Here is a 16,899-nt window from a genome sequence, read left to right as displayed (position 1 = left end):
GGTTGGCAGTTCGAGTCCACCAGGCGCTCCTTGGAAACTCTATGGGGCAGTTGTACTCTGTCCTATAGGGTCGCTATGAGGCAGAATCAACTCAACAGCAGTGGGTTTTTCGGGGTTTTGCATTATGGCAGATAAGGCAATATGAATCTTTTAAAAAGCATATCTCAGAGAGAAGATCCAGGGGCTATGCTATCAAAAAAATGAATGTGAAAACTACTCCAAGGAGGCAGAAAAGTGGCCTTATCAGTGACTATTCCTCATCAGAAATATAGTGGGCCTTTAAATGTCTGCCTAATGGAATTTCAGAACTTCTGGGGACCCACGATTCCTGTGGATATCTCATTCTTTCTTTCCTAATACCAGTGTTTATTTCTGTTATCCTGTCCCTGTCCAACCAAGACATGCTGGATATTTGGATAACTGGGAAATTTAGATAATTCACAGGTCATCAGATAAAAGATGGACCTTATTGGTGACTGCTTATCACCAAGAGATCCTGGGCTTTGAGCTTATTCCATGACTGAACGGGACATTTGGTTGTCTCCTTTGGAGAGGAGTTGGGACCCAGAAGGGTGAACTACTTGATTAGGAATGTTGGTTAATCATCTGATCTTCATCCTTCCTGGCTCAAGTTTAGATTGCACTTCCCTTTTCTCTGAAGTTAGGTGTGGACTGTGAAACATTAGTGCAAGTGACATGCGTAACCCATGGCAAGAATTTAGAGCCAGCGAGTGAAATTCCATGTTCTTTCCATCTTCCAGAAATTGCTATTGCTTCACAATGAGGGAAGCACCATCAGCCTGTGTCCCTGAGGGAGGACAAATCCCAAGATAACATGCAGCGTGATCCAGAAATCCACTATTGTGGTTTTATGATAGAGATTTTTTTTTAATCACTGGTGTTATACTACAGCATAAACTAGAATATTATAACTAATTGCCCACATTCTAGACAAAAATTCATGTTTGTGATTCCACTCATCTAAAATTAACAAAATCTTGTCATTCCAGTGAGAAATTTGGGAATGTAGCTAAGTACACAGAGGGTAAAATTTCAGTGTTGAAGGGGAATTAGATTTGTGTATAAGTGGTAAAGACCAATGTTAAAATAATTTGGTAGTTTTTAAAATTTTTTTCTAACAAAATAAGACATAGACTCTGAAGTAACTCAATCTTCAAAAATACTGATATAGGATAGATGGAAATTACATAGGGGAATACAAAATAAATTCTTTTGTTCTTCTCATATTTTATAGAATAATCTCAGAAATTATACTTTTCATTAAGATTTCTGCCATTTTATTTTCATATCAAAAATATTTGAAAGGTAAAAATAAATATATCCTTCCAGCTTTCAAAAATAATCACTGAGTGTATCACAATAAACTGTTCTCTTAATTTGTTTTATTTCTGGGAGTATGCAATAAAATTGCCAAGGAAAACAATAAGGCATCAGCCAATATACTGGATTATGCAATGCTGAGTATATTCCTCAGCCTCCCTCAGAGGGTGCACATGACCCCTTCCCTCACGAAAGTTGTTCTCACTTGTAAATTACTTTCACAGAAAAACAAACAAATATTTCTAATGCTAAGAAAACGTGGCTGTAGGCATCAGATGATAGTGGGTAAAAAAAAAAAAAAAGTGGGTAGAGCATCAAAAATCAGAAAAAAAGTATTTCCTTTTTATTAGATGAAATAAATTTCTAAATGTTCACCATCACTACCCATTTTTCTTTTGGTATCTGGAGACCATAAACATCACTATTCATGGCACCATGACCTGCACGGTGACTAATAAATGATAAGTGTTTGATAACCTAATTGTTGACCTAAATAATATGTAAATTGATGGCTATATTTTCTTTTTTTATGTAGCATAAAGTAAGTTCCCTAAAACCCGTTGCCATCGAGTGGGTTCTGACTCCGACCAACCCTATACGACAGAGTAGAACTGTGCCATAGGGTTTCCAAGGAGTACCTGGTGGATTTGAACTGCTAACCTTTTGGTATGCAGCTGTAGCTCTTAACCGCTATGTTACCAGGGTTTCCAAAGTGAATCCACGGTCTTATATCAAAACTTGCTACTACATTCTGTAAATTGTATTTCCAGGCTTGGAGTGGATAAGAAAAGAAATTATAAACAAGAAATTTAAACATGGACTCATTGAGAAAAAATGTATATATATATATATATATATAGTCCAATCAAATGAATTATTTGCAAGGGAAAAAGAATTAATATTTTGTTATAAAATCTATGATTGGCAATAAATTTACTTTAAGTGAAATCATAATAGCAAGATATAAAATTGTTCTAAATTGAAATTTTTAAGCTTATTTTAAAAATCATAAACAGAGTGAGGGTAATGGGGAAGTTATGGTATATGGAAGCTTTTCAGAAGTAAATATTTAGCAAATGTGTATGGATAACAATTCTTTTTTTTAATATTAAGTATTCTTTTTATTGTGCTTTAAGTGAAAGTTTACAATTCTAGTAAGTTTCTCATACAAAAACTTATACAGACATGGTTAAGGTGATCCCAGTTGCTCTCCCTACAATGTGACAGCACTCTCCTTCTTTCTCCCCTGTGTATTTCCTGTGTCCATTCATCCAGTTCCTGTCCTCCTCTGCCTTCTCATCTCGCCTCCAGAGAGGCTTTACCCACACAGTCACAATGTGTCTACTTGAGCTAAGAAGCACAATCCTCACCAGTTTCATTTTATGTCTTATAGTCCAGTCTAATCTTTGTCTGCAGAAGTGGCTTCAGAATGGTTTTAGTTTTGGGCTAACAGAGAGTCCAAGGGCCATGACCTCTGGAGTCCTTCCAGTGTTCGGTCAGACCATTTAGCCTGGTCTCTTTTACTAGAATTTGAGGTCTGCATTCCACTTTTCTCCTGCTCCATCAGAGATTCTCTGTTGTGTTCCCTTAGAGTGCGGTCATTGGTGGTAACCGGGCACCATCTAGTTCTTCCAGTCTCAGGCTGTTAGAGTCTCTGGTTTAAGTGGCACTTTCTGTCTCTTGGGCTCATATTTCCTTGAGTCCTTGGTGTTCTTCATTCTCCTTTGCTCCAGGCGGATTGAGATCAATTGATGCATCTTACATGGCCGCTTGCTAACTTTCAAGACCCCAGACACCACTCATCAAAGTGGGATGTGGAATACTTTCTTAATACGATTTGTTACGTCAGTTGACCTAGATGTCCCCTGAACCATGGTCCCCAGACCCCCACCCTTGCTACTGTGTCCCTCGAAACTGCTTAGCTTTTGGATTAGTCCAGTTGTGCTGACTTCCCCTGTATTGCGTGTTGTCCTTCCCTTCACCTAAAATGATTCTTGTCTACTCTGTAATTAGTGAATATCCCTCTTCCTCCTTCCCCATTCTCGTAATCATCAAAGAATGTTTTCTTCTGTGTTTAAACCTTTTCCTGAGTTCTTATAATAGTGGTCTCAAGCAATATTTGTCCTGCGACTGACTAATTTCAATCAGCATAATGCCTTCCAGATTCCTACATGTTATGAGATGTTTCATGGATTCATTGTTTTTCTCTATTGTTGCATCGTATTCCATTGTGTGAATATACCATAATTTGTTTATCCATTATCCATTGGTGGGCACCTTGATTGTTTCCATCTCTTTGCTATTGTAACAGTGCTGCAGTGAACATGGGTGTGCATATATCTATTCTTGTAGGGCTCTTATTTCTCTACACTATATTCCAAGGACTGGGATTGCTGGATCGTATGGTACTCCTATCTTTTTAAGGAAACGCCAAATCGATTTCCTAAGTGGTTGTGCCATTTTACATTCCCACCAGCAATGTACAAGTGTTCCAGTCTCTCCACAACCTCTCCAACATTTATTATTTTGTGTTTTTTTAGATTAGAGCCAGCTTCGTTGTGGTAAGATGGTATCTGATTGTAGCTTTGATTTGCATTTCTCTAAAGGCTATTGATCATGAGCGTTTCCTAATGTAGCTGTTAGCCGCCTGAACGTCTTATTTGGTGAAGTTTCTGTTCATACCCTTTGCCCATTTTTTAATTGGTTTATTTGTCTTTTTGTTGTTGAAGTTTGGCAGTATCTTGTAGATTTTAAAGATTTAGACACTGATCGGATTTGTTGTAGCCAAATTTTTTTCCCAGTCTATAGGTAGTCTTTTTACTCTTTTGGTGAGGCCTTTGGATGAGGATAAGTGTTTCATTTTTAGAAGCTCCCAGTTATCGACTTTACCTTCCAGTGTTTGTGCGCTCTTGGCAATGTTTTGTATACTGTTTATGCTATGTTTGAGGGCTACTAGAGTTCTTCCTATTTTTTCTTCCATGATCTTTATCATTTTAGATTTTATATTTAGGTCTTTGATCCATTTTGAGTTAGTTTTTCTGCAAGGTGTGAGAGGTATGGGTCTTGTTTCATTTTTTTGCAGATGGGTATCCAGTTATTCCAGCACCATTTGTTAAAGAGACTGTCTTTTCTCCATTTAATGGACTTTGGGCCTTTGTTAAATACAAGCTGCTCATACGTGGATGAATTTATGTCTCAATTCTCAATTCTGTTCCATTGGTCTATGTACCTGCTGTTGTGCCAGTACCAGGCTGTTTTGACTACCCTGGTGTTGTAATATGCACTAAAATCAGGTACTGTGAGGCCTCCCACATTGTTCTAATTTTTCAGTACTGTTTTACTTATTTAGGGCCTCTTCCCTTTCCATATGAACTTGGTGATTTGTTTCTCCATCTCATTAAAAAATGCCATTGGAGTTTGGATCAGGCTTGCATTTATCTATAGATTGTTTGGAGTAGAATAAACATTTTCACAATCTTGAGTCTTCCCATTGAAGAACAAGGTATGTTTTTTCACTTACGTAGGTCTCTTCCGGTTTCTTGCAGTAGTGTCTCATAGTTTTCTTTGTATAGGTCTTTTATGTCTCTGGTTAGATTTGTTCCTAAGTATTTAATCTTCTTGGGGCTATTGTAAATGGTATTCATTTCATGATTTCCTCTTCGACTTTCTCTTTGCTCATATAGAGGAATCCAACTGGTTTTTGCATGTTTATCTTGTATCCTGATACTTTGCTGAAATCTTCTATTAGTTCCAGTAGTTTTCTTGTGGATTCTTTAGGGTTTTCCGTGTATAAAATCATATCATCTGCAAATAGAGATAGTTTATTTCTTCCTTACCAATTTGGATGCTTTTTTTTTTTTTCCCTAGACTAATTGCTCTGGCTAGGACCTCCAGAACAATGCTGAATAAAAGTGATGATAAAGGGCATCCTTGTCTGGTTCCCGTTCTCAAGGGGAATGATTTCAGACTCACTTCATTTAGGGTGCTGTTGGCTGTTGGCTTTACATAAATGTCCTTTATTATGTGGAGGAATTTTCCTTCTACTCCTATTTTGCTGAGAGTCTTTATCATGAATGGATGTTGGACTTTGTCAAATGCCTTTTCTGCATCAACCCATAAGACCATGTGGTTCTTGTCTTTTATTTATATGATGGATTACATTGATTGTTTTTCAAATGTTAAACCATCCCAGCATACCTAGTATGGATCCTACTTGGTCAAGGTGAATTACTTTTTCAATATGTTGTTGGCTAGAATTTTGCTGAGGGTTTTTGTGTCTAAGTTCATGGGGAATATTGGTCTGTAATTTTCTTTTTTTGTGGTGTCTTCACCTGGATTTGTTATGACGGTTATGCTGGCTTCATAGAATGAGATTGGGAGTATTCCATCCTTTTGTATGTTCTGAAATACCTTTAGTAGTAGTGGTGTTAACACTTCTCTGAAAGTTTGGTAGAATTCTCCAGTGAAGTCATCAGGGCCAGGGCTTTAATTTATTGGGAATTTTTAATTATCTTTTCAATTTCTTCTTTTGTTATAGGTTTATTTAGCTGTTCTACATCTGTTTGTGTTAGATTAGGTAGGTAGTGTGTTTCTAGAAATTTATCCAATTCTTCTAGGTTTTCAAATTTGTTGGAGTACAATTTTTCATAATATTCTGTTATGATTCTTTTAATTTCAGTTGGGTCTGTTGTAATATTGCCGATCTCATTTCTTATTCGGGTTATTTGCTTTCTCTCCTATTTTTCTTTTGTCCATTTGGCCAATGGTTTATTGATTTTGTTGATCTTTTCATAGAACCAGCTGTTGGTCTTGTTAACTCTTTCAATTGTTTTTCTTTTCTCTATTTCATTTAATTCTGCTCTAATTTTTATTATTTTGTTTCTACTGGTACCCTAGGACTTCTTTTGCTGCTTTCTTTCTATTTCTTTGAGTTGTAGGGATAATTCTTTGATTTTGGCCTTCTCTTCTTTTGGATGTGTGCATTTATTGCTATAAATTGACCTCTGAGCACTGTTTTGCTGTGTCCCACAGGTCCTGGTAGAAAGTGTTTTCATTCTCATTTGATTCTACGAATTTCTTTATTCCACCCTTAATTTCTTCTATAACCCAGTAGTATTTCAGCAAGGTGTTGTTCAGTTTCTGTGTGTTTGTTTTTTTTTTCACTTGCTTTATGTTATTGGCTTCTACTTTTATGGCTTTATGGTCAGAAAAGATGCTTTGAAATATTTTGATGTTTTGGATTCTGTTAAGACTTGCTTTATGACCTAATATGTGGTCTATTCTGGAGAACGTTCCATGTGCATTGGAAAAGAAAATATGCTTGTCTGCCGTTGGGTGGGGTGTTCTGTATGTGCCTATGAGATCAAGTTGGTTGATTGCGGCATTTAGACTTTCACTGTCTTTATTTAGCTTCTTTCTGGATGTTCTGTCCTTCACCAAAAGTAGTGTGTTGGAGCCTCCTACTATTATTGTAGAGCTGCCCATCTCTATTTTCAGTGCTTTTAGAGTTCATTTTATGTATTTTGGAGCCCTGTCATTGGCTGCACAAAAGAGTCCTTCCTTATCCTTTGTGGTAGATTTTACTTTAAAGTCTATTTTGTTAGAAATTAATATTGCCACTCTTCTTTTTTTGGTTGTTGTTTGTTTGGTATCTCTTTTCCATCCTTTGAGTTTTAGTTTGTTTTTATCTTTATGTCTAAGGTATGTCTCTTGTAGGCAACATATAGGCAGATCTTGTTTTTTTTAATCCATTCTGCCACTCTCTGTCTCTTTATTGGTGCATTTAGTACATTTACATTCAGCGTAATTATGTCTAGGTATGAGTTTAGTGCTGTCATTTTGATGCCTTTTTTTTTGGTTGTTGACAGCTTCTTTTTTCCACTGAATTTTCTGTGCTGAGTAATTTCTCTTTATGTATTATCTTTTCCTCTTTTCCAGTGTTGTTGCTTTTGTTTTTGCTGTCTTCATGTTTTTCTTTTTTATTATTATTTTGATGTGCAGGATTGTTATTTTCCTTTGTGATTACCTTCATAAATTTACCCCTATTTTCATACTCCATATGAAAGATCTATGACTATATCTTTTAGTTCTTCTTTTTTGAGTTAATGTTGTCATCTTTTACTTCATGATGTCTGTTTCCCTGTTCTGAGCATTTTAACTTTGATTTAGTTTTGTGATTTCTCTGTCTTGAATGATATCTGGTTTCCCTGTCCTCTGTTCTTGTCTTGGATTGTTATCTGATGTTATTGAGTTTCTAACTGGAGGATTTCCTTTAGAATTTCTTGTAATTTTGGTTTGGTTTTGGCAATGTCCCTCAACTTCTGTTTATCTGGAAATGCCATAATTCACCTTCATATCTGAGACAGTTTTGCTGGATATATAATTCTCGGCTGGCAATTATTTTCCCTTTAAGTCTTTATATATGTCCTCCCATTGCCTTCTTGCCTGCATGGTTTCTGCTGAGTAGTCCGAGATTAGTCTTACTGACTGTCCTTCACAGGTGACTTTTTGTTTATCCCTAGCTGCTCTTAAAATTCTCTTTATCTTTGGTTTTGGCAAGATCGACTATAATATGTCTTGATATCTTTCTCTTGAGATCTACCTTCTGTGGGGTTAGATGAGCATCTTGGAAAGATATCTCGTCTTTCATGATATCTGGGAGGTTTTCTGCCAACAAATTTTCCACAATTTTCTCTGTATTTTCTGTTTTTCCTCCCTGTTCTGGTACTCTGATTACTTGTAGGCTATTTCTCTTGATAGAGTCCCACATGATTCTTAGGGTTTCTTCATTTCTTAAAATTCTTTCATCTGATTTTTCTTTGACTATATTGGTGCCAAGTATTTTATTTTCAGTCTCACTAATTCTGACTTCACTTTCCTGAATTCTGCTCCTTTGACTTTCTACTAAGTTGTCTAATTCTGAAATTTTATTGTTGATCTTCTGAGTTTCTGACTGCTGTGTCTCTAAGGATTCTTGAAGCCTATTAAATTTTTCGTTATTCTCTTGAATAACCTTCTTAATTCCCTCAACTGCTTTATCTGTGTGTTCCTTGGCTTGTTCTGCATTTTGCCTGAGCTCTTTTTTTTCTTTCCTGATATCTTGAAGAGTTCTGTATATTATTATTTTGTATTCTACCTCTGGTAATTCTAGGAATATATCTTCATCTGGAAGATTCCTCAATTCTTTGCTTTGGAAGCTTGCTGACATGATCATCGTCTGCTTCTTTATGTGATTTGATATTGACTGTTGTCTCTGTATGTTTGCATACTGTGTCCTACCTTCTTGCTTTGTTTTGTTTTGAAATACTTAATAGGCTGCTCAAATTAGTTGGTTTGATTAATGGAGCCTTTGAAGCTCTAACGTCCTGTCACCAGATGGCTAGAGCTGTTATCAGATATATGAGCCTAGAAGTCCATTCAGTTTTCTTGTAAGGATTCAGCTCAGATTTCCAGGTAGTTAGTCACCAAGTGTGTGGTGTAGGCTCTCACCTACTGTCTTTGAGGAGCAGTGGTGATTGGTGTATGCACAGGTCTCTTGTTGCATGAGGTGGTCACACTCTGAGCAAGGTAGGGGGTTGACAACCTTTCCCTGAGTGTTTGTGAGGAAGACATGTCCCTGTTCTCTAGAGTGCACAAGTGGGTGGGCTCTGCAGCCATACCATTGACACCCGATATTTTTAACTGTAAGGACTGGGAGACACCACTTATCCTTGTACCCCTGACATGGGTGGCTAGGTGGTGCAGGTGGAGCCACCAGTCCTCAGGCCCCTGATTTGGGTAGGTGAGGACCCTGCTTAATAGAGCAGTGTCAAGCATCAAGAACCCACCTCGCCACTGCACAGCTGAAACCGTTAAAGTCAGACCTTAGGCCACACGCCCTTGCACTGTAACAAGAACCCAGCTCCTGAAATGGGCCACACAGTTCTATGCAGGGGTGAAAGCCATTCAAAGTCTATGGTCCACTTGTGCCTGGAGAGGAGCTGCTTCTGCCCTGAGTTTCCAGCTTAGGAGAGCCATCAGATTATTTTTTCCCTGTTTGTTAATTTGTTTCTTCTCCAATGGCTCTGGTTGCATGCCAGGACCTAACTCAGGCCCAGGGAAATCGAATGTCACTGAAGCCAGCTTGGGGGCCTGGGACAGAGGGTGAGGGATCAGATAAATGGGAGAGAGTTCTTTTGAAAGGGGAGGTATTTGATCTGTGCAGTGAATTAAATGCTAGCACTTATGCCGAGAGCGCTGTTCTTCTCTGATTCTGGAGGCATGAGTAGACTCTGTGCCACTGGCTCTCTGTGGCTAGGGAAACCCGTGTACAGAAAGCTACTGCCAGCCCTTCTGCAGTCACACCAGCAGATCAGGGATGAGGGGCGCTGGTTCACACTGAGTTAGGTCCGGCAACTTCTTGCTGCTTCTGAACCATATCTCCCTCCCTCTGTTGCTAAGTCCAATTTCTTAACTTTGCCTTTGACGTTCAGGGCTCCTAGCTTGTCATATATATAATCAATTTACTTGTTTTTTCAGGTCTTTGTTGTAAGAGGGACTATCAGAAGCATCTGACTACTCTGCTATCTTGGCCCTGCCTGCATCTGATGCATTCTTGTCTAGCTATATTTGATAGATACTTTTCTAGGTTAGAATATAAGTTTTCCTCATGCTTTCAAAGTAGACATTATGTTCTCATGCCTGACTGATGGAAATTCATAGTCATGGGAATTCTTTCCTTTTTTTTTTTTTGATTCAAAAAATCCTCTTATAAAATGTAATGAAGAAAAGTATGTAAAATTGTTTATTTGCATTTTATGAATTCCTAACTTGGATTATTTCTAGCATAAATATAAATATTGAAAACAACTGCAAATATATCATCACAAAGTTTCACAATCCATATTTGCAACAATGGTTGAGGGCACCTGCTTTCCCTTGGACCATTTCTATTACTATTTTTAAGTCTTCCAATAGCTGATAAACCATTTGGAAAAATGATGAATTCCAGCTGCCATTTTAATTTAAATTTATTTTTTAGTGAAATTAGATAAATTTCCATGAATATATTAGTGCCTTCTTATCTTCTACTGGACTCTCCTGACATATATTTTGCTCATTTTTATACTTTTATGTTGATTTGAGGAGTGCTATGGTGGCATAGTGGTTAAGAGCTATGACTGCCAGTCAAAAGGTCGGCAGTTTGAATCCACCAGGTGCTCCTTGGAAACCCTATGGGGCAGTTCCACTCTATCAAAATTGACTCAATGACTTGGTTTATATGTATCATAAAGACAGGAAAGAAAGAAGAGACCAAAATGGATGTCAAAAGAGACTTCGAAACTTTCTCTAAAATATCCGGTAGCTAAAGGGAATAGAAGAAATTAAGAAGTAGAAGAGCTGAACAGAAGATTCAAAGGGCAGCTTGAAAGACAAAATAAAATATTATAATGAACTGTGCAAAGATCTGGAGCTAGAAAATCAAAAGGGAAGAAAACTCTCAGTATTTCTCAAGCCAAAAGAACTGAAGAAAAATTCAAGCTGCAAGTCGCAATATTGAAGGATTCTATGGGCAAAATATTGAACAGCTCAGGAAACATCGAGAGAAAGATGGAAGGAATACGCAGAGTCATTATACCAAAACTAATTGGCCAATGTTCAACATTTCAGGATGTAGCATATGATCAAGATCCAATGGTACTGCAGGAAGAAGTCCATGCTATGCTGAAAGGAATGGCAAAAAACAAGGGTCCAGGAACTGATAGAATACCAATTGAGATGTTTCAACAAACAAATGCAGCACTGGAAGTGCTCACTTGTCTATGCCAAGAAATTTGGAAGAGAGCTACCTGGCCAACCAACTGGAAGAGAGCCAATATATATGCCTATTCCCAAGAAAGGAGGTCCAATCAAATGCAGAAATTCTTGAACAATATCATTAATATCACATACAAGCAAAATTTTGCTAAAGATCATTCAAAAGTGGCAGTAGCAGTGTATTGACAGGGAACTGCCAGAAGTTCAAGATGAATTCAGGAGAAGATATGGAATGAGGGATATCATTGCTGATGTCAGATGGATCCTGGGTGAAAGCAGAGAATACCAGAAAGATGTTTACCTGTGTTTTATTGACTATGCAAAGACATTAGACTGTGTGGATCATAACCAATTACAGATAACATAGCAAAGAATGGGAATTTAGAGCACTTAATTTTGCTCATGAGAAACTTGGACATAGATCAAGAGGCAATCGTTCCAACAGAACAAGGGGATACTTCATGGTTTAAAGTTAAGAAAGATGTGCATCAGGTTTGTATCTTTTCACCATACTTCTTCAATCTGTACGCTGACCAAGTAACCTGAGAAGCCAGACTGTATAGAAGAATTTGGCATCAGGATTAGAGGAAGACTCATTAACAACCTGTGATATGCAGATGACAAGACGATGCTTACTGAAAGTGAAGAGGACTTGAAGTACTTAGTGATAAAGATCTAAAACCACAGCCTTCATTATAGATTACACCTCAACATAAAGAGAACAGAAATCCTCACAACCAGACCACTAAGAAACGTCATGATAAAAGGAGAAAATATTGAACTTGTGAAGGATTTCATTTTACTTGGAGTGACAATCAAAGCAGCATTCAAGAAATCAAATGACATGTTACTTTAGGCAAATCTGCTGCAAAAGACTTCCTTAAAGTGTTAAAAAGCAAAGATGTCACTTTAAGGACCACGGAGTGCCTGATCCAAGCCATGGTGTTTTCAACTGCCTTATATGTGTGTGAAAGCTGGACAAGGAGTAAGGAAGATCAAAGAAGAGTTGGTGCCTTTGAATAATGGTTTTAGTGAAGAGTATTTAATGTACCGTGGACTGCCAAAAGGAGAAAAAAAATCTGTCTTGGAAGAAGTACAGCAAGAATATCCTACTGAGCAGTTACATCTCTCTTATAGGGTTGCTGTAAGTTGGAATCAACTCAATAACAATGGGTTTCATTTGGTTTAAGTGGAGTTCAAGGAAAAAATGTTTTATATAAATATCACAAAATACATTCCCTAAACCTAAATTGATAATTTAGATTTAGGAAATGTATAAATTTTGTTGCATTTTTTATTTATGAGAAAATAAAATTTGTAACTCTTCAGGGTTATACTTTATCTATATTAATGGGGTGCCAATTATACTTTCTGAGCATTCTTTTTAGTTCATATGATTTTTCAGTTGAGTCTAATAGTGTTTCAGGTTGATTATATCATACATAAATACCATTCGTTTTTGCTAGCTTTTCAAAGGTAAGATATTTTTGGTTCCAGTGTTGTTTGCCATGATACCCAGGTCTACAATTTCCAAGAAAAATGTTGAGTATTTGATCCTTAATGTTTGATTGTAACATTGATGGAAAACATTAACAGTGTTTTATTTTCCATTTAAACTATGTATGCATTTTATCATATTACAGATTTTTTTCTGCCTCTTCTAGACTATCAAAAAAAAATTAGTATGTTTGTATTTAGTGTTCTATGGGAATTTGTATTATTTTTTACCAAAAATATTTATCCCCCACTTTTTTTATGTGATGTCAGGGTTTTTCTCTAACATCTTATATACAACACTTTCTGTTGGTTGTATCTTCAGAATAGATTCCATATCTGCCCACTTCTAAATTACTCCCTTGCCAACACCCTGGGCCTGGCTGCCATTACAGCTTGCTCAGACACTGCAAGGGCCTCCTAACTGCTCTCCCAACCTTCAATTTTTCCCTCTAGAGTCTAATCAGACAACAACCAGGGGGAAGTTCTTAAAACATTACTCAGGTGACATGTCTCTCTGATCAAATCTTTTCAAAGATTTTAAATAAATCCAAGTCCTTTAGGCTGCCATGATAGTCTTTTGGACATATCTCTCACCTCACTACAGAGCACCCCTCTCTCCCTTGATTTCTGTTGTGCATCCTCCTTGTTTTGTTTCATTGCCTCCAGGCCTTTGGACTGGGGTTGGTTCTCTCTCCTAGCATTTTTTTCTTTTTTTTGCATATTTTCCTGTTGGTTGTCTCTCCCCTTTCTTTCAGATCTCTGCTCAGATATCACTCTTAAGAAAGGACTTTGCTGACCAACTAATTTAACCTATAAATTAACATTCTACTTCAATGCCTTGCTCATTTTGTAAGCATTAGCATTACTTTGAATTTTACTGTATCTCTATTTGTATATGCATTTTTTGTGTATTTCTACATTGGAATGTAAGTTTCTGATGGGCAGAGATTTGTCTGATGGTTTACTTCTGTTTCTATGGGACCTGAAACAGCAGTTGACAAACAATATGCACTTACTTAATATTTTTTAATGAATGGATTATTGTACTGGTCCTATTGTAGGGCCATCTTAGGAATTTTGTAATTACAAATATACGTTTAAAATACAGTATCTTTTTTATCTACTGACAGCATTCATTTTCTGGGATTTGATTTATGGTATTAAATAATATGCATAAGTGAGGCTTGTCCAACTTTATATTTTTGTTCTTTTTATCAAATGTTTCAGTGATAATGCCATAAATATTCATGATATATTGATAACAATTTCTGATAACAATTAAGTAGCAACTACAATATACCAAGCAGTGTTCTACACATTTTGTTTATAATAAGTCACTTAACTTTCACAGGGAGTCCCTAGTTGCACTAAAAAAAAAAAAAAATTTTTTTTTTTTTTTGCTGTTAACCAAAATATTTGTGGCTTCAGTCTGCCCAGAGGCACCTCAGAAGAAAGACCTAGTGATCTACCTCCAAAAGGTCACAGCAATTGAAAGCCCTACAGAGTATGGGTTTGCCATGAGATGAAATCAGTTGGATGGCAACTAGTTAATCCTCACAACGTCAAAACCTATTACTTCTATTGAATCTGTTACTGTTGTTACTGCCATTGTACAGATGACAAAGTTGAGGCTCAGAGAGGTTAAGTAACTTGTTCTTGGTCATGCAACTAGAATTCTTATGATTATTATTAATCACACGGTTTTGTTCTATTTTATATTCTCCATTGTCTAAACAGAAGCATCGCAAAAGGGGAGCAGAGGAGGGCAGATGCCCCAGGGTCCAAGTCCAAGGGTGCAGCAGACAAGGTACAGAATACTTTTAGGCACCACAAATATGAAAGCCAGACAAGAGGGGGAAGACATTTCTGCTGACTCATCAACATCTATTCATCTTGAAATTTGGGATAGGGAAAGACTGAACTTAGAGATTGCCCCTGGAAACTCCTTACCCTCACTATGCCCTGTGTCTGCAATATATTACAAAGTATAAGAATTGCAAGTTTCTTGCTATTTTGATAAAAGTAACATAAAAATTATATGACAGTGATTTGCTTTGGATTTTAATGGTTCAGTAGCTTTCTAGTTTAGGTATTTTCTATTCAGTGTTTTTTTTTGTATTTTATTGATTATATTTTGTTAATGTATATCTGTGAACAGACTTACACGCGTGTATATGAACGCACACATGCATGCACACACTCCTACACTCATGAACACACATATCCACTCAAGGATTTCACGGATAAAATTATAATATTGACATGAAGGTAGATCTCAATAATTCTTGAGATATAGAAAGTTAATGGTTAAGAAGACTAAATTCCATCAATACTGTTTATATATTCTATGCAAATCTAATAAAAATCACAACAAAATTTGTAAAGAAAATGACAAACTAATTCTAAAACTTACGTAGGTATGTAAAGGCCCAATAGTAGCTAGAGTAGTACTAAAAAATAAGTAACAGCCCCTACCAGATAGATACCTGACATTTTGTAATAAATGAACAGTGCTGTGTCCTTATTTAAATAAACAGACTTCTCATTTGACTAAATCGTTTATGTCATTGTTTAATTTCTATCTCTATGTTTACAACTACCAAATTTATATCTCCAAATAGAATCTCTTCCCTGAAATCTATGGTTGAATATCAACTTCCAAGTTAATCTCTCCATGAGGATATATGTTAAGTATTCAAAGTTGACGTATTTGAGGTTGAAAGGTTGATTAGGCTCTCCAAGATATTTTCCTGCTCAATCTTCATCCTATCAATAAATGATGCCTTTATTCAACCAAAGCTTTAGTAGCATCCCTGACTCCACTGTTCTCTCAAAGAATGCATTGTTCAGCATTTGCTCATTGTCTTCAGGATTTTGCTACTTTTGCTATTTTCCATACTTGATGGTTCAAGTCATCATACTTACTCACCTGTACTTTTGTAATATCTATCTAAATGGTCTTACTGCGTCCATCTTTGTACCATAAAGTACATGGAATAATCCATTTAAAATATGGTAGATTTTATTACGGTTCTATTCAATTTTACAAAAACCTGAGTTGAATGGAAAGCTTTTAAAATTAAACTCAAGGCCCAACTCCACCTGGCCTCCATTGTTGTGTGCTCCTCAATTCCTATTACATCACTGGGCTCTTTCATTGTATTACAGCTATATTTTGCTGAGGTTTCTTCTTTGGATACTAACTCATCTCTTATTTTAGGGCTTTAGCCAGTTCATTTGCTTTGAGCAGTCTGCTTCTAGAAATGATAGAGAGACTTCATCCCTGAACCAGTTACTATCTTGTCCTTTACCCTACTTTTTTAATTTTTCTTCAGACAGCAAGGCACCATCTAACTATATATGTAATTATGTGTATCTATTTCTGTCTACTACTAGAAAAAGAATTGATGCATGCAAACTCCAGTGTTGATGAAGAATATTGACTATACCATAGACTCCCAATAGAATGAATGTTTACTCATGCAGTCTTAGAAGAAATACAACCAAAATGTACCTTAGAAATTAGGACGGTGTTTTAGTCATCTAATGCTGCTATATCAGAAATACCACAGGAGGATGGCTTTAACAAAGAAAAATTTATTCTGTCACTGTCTAGTAGGCTACAAGTCCAAATTCAGGTCGTCGGCTCCAGGGGAAGGCTTTCTCTCTCTGTCTGCTCTGGAGGAATGCCCTTGTCATCAATCTTCCCTTGGTCTGGGAGCATCTCAGTGCAGGAATCTCAGACCCAAAGGACATGCTCTGCTCCAGCACTCCTTTCTTGGTGGTATGAGGCCCCCATGTCTCTCTTCTCACTTCTCTCTTTTGTATCTCAAAAGAGGTCCACTTAAGACACTACCTGATCTTATAGATTTCATCAACATAACTTCTGCTAATACATTTTATTACATCATAGTGATAGGGTGTACAACACTTAGCGAAACCACATCAGATCGTAAAATGATAGGCAATCATAGAATCGGACAAGGGAATCATGACCTAGGCAAGTTGACAGATATTTTGGGGGGGGGACACAATTCAATCCATGACAGCTGGTGAGACTTCAAATTGCTTACTTTGGACATGTCATCAGGAAAAACCAATTGCTAGGAAAAGGTACCATGTTTGGTAAAGTAGAGAGCCAACCAAAATGGGGGAAACCCTCAGTGAGACGGAATAACCCAATAGCTGCAACAATGGACTCAAAATACCAAAGATCATGAAGATGTTACAGGACATGGCAATCTTTCATTTTATGATGCATAAAGT

The sequence above is a fragment of the Loxodonta africana genome, unplaced genomic scaffold (genome assembly GCF_030014295.1).
Source record: "Loxodonta africana isolate mLoxAfr1 unplaced genomic scaffold, mLoxAfr1.hap2 scaffold_31, whole genome shotgun sequence".
NCBI classification, from domain to species: domain Eukaryota; kingdom Metazoa; phylum Chordata; class Mammalia; order Proboscidea; family Elephantidae; genus Loxodonta; species Loxodonta africana.
Note: the sequence above shows the minus strand (reverse complement) of the source record.